Source organism: Solanum tuberosum, unplaced genomic scaffold (genome assembly GCF_000226075.1).
Source record: "Solanum tuberosum cultivar DM 1-3 516 R44 unplaced genomic scaffold, SolTub_3.0 scf00277, whole genome shotgun sequence".
NCBI lineage: Eukaryota > Viridiplantae > Streptophyta > Magnoliopsida > Solanales > Solanaceae > Solanum > Solanum tuberosum.
In genome coordinates, this window is record NW_006239197.1 from 445,617 (window position 1) to 450,045 (window position 4,429).

The window sequence follows — 4,429 nt, forward strand, 5'->3', positions numbered from 1 at the left end:
AAGAAAAGAAGAATAGGTAATTAGTTTGTTGCCTAGAAAGGAATAAGAAACGTAGAGAGAAATGTAGTATAATTAACTTGTTGTATTTTGACAAGATAATATATGAACTTTGATCAATATTTTTAAATATATATTTTCATTATATTAATATGAGAAGAATTGCAACTTATAGTATTCTTTTCTATAGTTTTGAATATCCAAATTTAAAATTTAAAATATTGAATTAATATAATTTAATTTAGTTTTATAAATTAGTCAAATTAACTAACATGACAAGTAAAAGTGAACAGTATCAACAAACCTATACTCTCTATCCATGTCATTTATCGTGATTTTTAAAAATAATTATCTCAAATTATTTTTCATTTTAAAAAATCAAGATAAAGTTAATTGTTTTTCCTATTCCAGCTACTTGTAGTAGTAAATGTTATTGAAAATTACAAATACCTCAATTATTGACATAGTGAGTTTACCATTTTACCCTTATTAATTATGATATGGATGAATTAAAAACTTAAGATTTTTAAAAAGTTTTATCTTTTTCAAAGTAATTAATTGAGGGTATAATAGGTAAAAAAAATTGTCTTTTCTTGATTTGTCAAAATGAACAAATAATTAGGGTCAACTAAAAAATAAAATATGGACAAGTAAGGGACAGAGGGAGTATTCAATAAAAAGCGGAGTAAATAATAATGTTAAATATTTACAATTACTCATGTTATATGAGGTTTTATTAGTTCCGTACGCAAATACTTTTAAAAAGATATAATGCAGCACAATCGAACATAATAACCTACTGTAGATACCGAATACCGTGTGTGCCATGGAAAATCGAGACTAGATAAATTTCTATTCCTTGTTGTCTCAAGTGTTTTTTTGGGAATAAGTATAATTTTATTACTATTATTTTTTGGCTAAGGTAACAAGACAATGGTCATGATATTGACTGATGCGTAAATGCGTTGACTTGTGACGCATGCCATGCACTTTACCCCTTAGAAAAATAAGGTAAAAAATTTATCTCTACCAAATCAAACAATTGCTTGTCCACTTTTTCATTTTATAGTTATTTTTAATTATTTGTTCATTTTGATAAGGACAATTTTTTTTTATCTATTATATCCTCAATTAAATGACTAGTTATTTTGAAGAATGTAGAACTTTTCATCTACTTCATAATTAATAGGGTTAAAATGGTAAATTCACCATGTCATTAATTATTTTCTTAATAGGTGTGTCAATTCAAAATTGACAAGTAATTAGGGACAGAGGGAGTATGTATTATTAAATAAATAAGTTTCATTAATTTGATGTAGATATTTATTGTAAAAATTATTTACCATAAAAATAAAAAAGGAACAATCAAAATTTATTGCTCCTTCATTCCTTATTTACGTGACACCTTTCGAATTTAGAAATTTAAGCAAATCTTTTCTAATTTTTCATAACTTTTAAATATTAATAATTATTAAAATTTATAGTATTTTTATATAATTTTTAATATATATATTTTATTTTTAAAAAAAGTATATAAAAAATTTACAATCAGATTTAAACAGTTTGATTATGAAAATTTAAAATGTGTCACATAATTTAGGATATATAAATTAAAATTAAAAGAAAAGAAGAGGAAAATTGAAAAATTGATGAATTTGGCGCGATCAGCGGTCTGCGTAAATACGGTCACCGCACATTAGACCATATAATATAATACTCATAAGAATAAATAAACACCGTCATGGGACCACTTTTATTAAAATATCAATTAAATTCAACGGTCCTGATTTAATCAGCCCTTCAATCCAAGAAAATAGCTGTCTTCAACTATCACAATAGGATTAGTGGATAACACGCGCTCGTTGGTTTCCATGTACTGTTGTTGGGGAGTGTTTGGCTTGAAAAAAAATTAGGTGATCTGTTTTTATTTTTCACATACAAATTTAATATTAAATGTTTTAAAGTCTCTATTGTTAATATATATAATAGTGTAACTGTAGTTGATTAAAACTTTCCAATTCAATTTGACGTTACATATGTCATAATTTAATTACACTAACGAGACGATTTAAACTGTTTAAATATATAATGACCAACATTCTTTTGTGAGGTATTGTTTGAATCAATCTTTTTAAAATACTAGTAGATGCATACTAAACTGTGCAGGTAGACATAAATTTATTGGATTGTATATGCTATATATATATCCAACATTATACAATTGCAAATTAATTTACTTTCATCTATTGAGATAAAATAAAAAAATGATTGATTAATTAGTTATTCATGTATTAACATTTGTTAGTAATTAACTTTATGATCGGAGATGTATTCAGGATTTCAAGAGTGTGAGTGTACTATTACAAAAAAGATGAATATAAAATAAAATTTTGATCAATTTAACCTTTAAATTTTTATCATTAAACCCGTAATTTTTTTGAAATTATAGATCTTTTTTCTTTCCAAAGGTCTTGAGATAGGTTGAATCCATTCATTATATGCCATATTATCTAATACTACTACTTTCATATACACATTGATTTAATTATATAAAAAAAAAATTGCACTACTAAAAAAACAAGATTTTCCAATGTGACTGACTTGAAAATTTTGGTTCTATCTATAATAATTTAGAGAAGTAGTACCTAATTTTTGAAAGAGGTGCACCCAATTATTATCATATATTTGTATTATATTATATTTTGCGCATGGGGTCACACTTCTATATTTATTTATTTATTTTTAAAAATCCAGCACTACTATATATAATCTCTAGTATTTGATTTCTCACGAGAAGTCTTGATTTGAACTTCTCCTAAAATAATTTATGGTGCAAAATGAAATTCATACGATATATATGAGTAATACAAAGGAGATATAAATATTTGATAGAATTCGATTCATTTTGTCAAAAACAAAGCAAGCGATCTACGCTCAATCGTTCTTAGAAGATTGATTGGTCATAAATATGTTAGAAAAAGAAGCACGAGTTCACGTGAACTCGAAACCCCCCTTATACACGCTTCTAAATTCTGACTCTATCCAACATTTTCACCCTTTTAGGAAGTCTATTAAGTGCTTTTTGTTCTTGTTTTTAATTTCTACGGATTCGATCAATCTTGTTTTATATTAAATCAACACTCTCAATTATTTTAGTTAATCAACTGACCCAAACAAGGTCTTGTTGGAAAGTGTCACCCAAATTTTTGCCGATCACAACAATATGCACATTGCAGTCATTCTAGTATTTGCCATACTTTTGTTAAGATTCTATGCGTGTGCCTCTCTCACTACTTTTGGTATCCAAATTAACTTTGCATATCTTTTTTTATTTTAATTTAATTGCCACTTTAGTCAAATATTTAAAGTGCATGTTGTGTTATGTTAACTTTGAAAATAATACTTCCTCCGTCTAAATTAACAGTCACTAAATTTTTTTTTTTTTGAAACAATGATTACTTTAAATATTCAAAATTAAAATTAATTGTCCTACTCCATCCATTTCAAAATAAACAAATTTCTGACATATTTCAAGTCCAAAAATGTATTTAATGGAGTATTTTTTTGGGATAAGAGTTTGAAAAATATCCCAACTTTGGTCGAATTTGTTGTTGCGATACTAAACTTTCATGAGGACCTATTACCTCCTAGACTATTTAATACCGTATTTTTTAACCCCTGAACTATTTAATAATGTATTTTAAAGGTATATATGTGTCCACGTGGACACATTATTATTTATAATTTTGCATTATTTTTTATGTCCACGTGGACAAATATATATGTTTAAAATATGGTATTAAATAGTCTAGGGAGGCAATAGGTCCTCATGAAAGTTTAGTATCGCAACAGCAAATTCGACCAAAATTAAAATATTTTTCAGACCCTTATCGTTACTTATTTTTTTCATAATTATTCCTTTCTCTAATAGTGGTTTTATTGACTTTTTATTTTTAGGTTTAAGAAAATTTTGAGAAAAAGCAGAAAAGTAATATTGATAAATTATTATTTAATTAATATTTTTAAGGGATATATCACTGTCACGCCCAAAAAATATTTATTTTGAAATAGAGGGGTACTATCCTTAATGTCACTGTATTTAAGAAGAAAAACCCAGTCTACCCATCTAGTAAATTATGTATTGTTTTAATAAAGTGAACATAATCACTCTCGCTATTTCATTTTGCTTGTCATATTCGTTTGTACACTTTTTTTAAGATAAGATATATTAATTAAAAGGAAATTCTATTTTTTACTTGATATTCGAAATTCACATTTAGAATATCAATTAAATTTGAATTACACACTATAAAGCCTAATCAAAGATGACACTCCTAATATAATTTTCTTCTAGTAGTCTCACCACCACATCGATCATAACCCCCCGTTTGATTTCATTTCCTATAACATTTGCATTCTTGAATTTACCGTC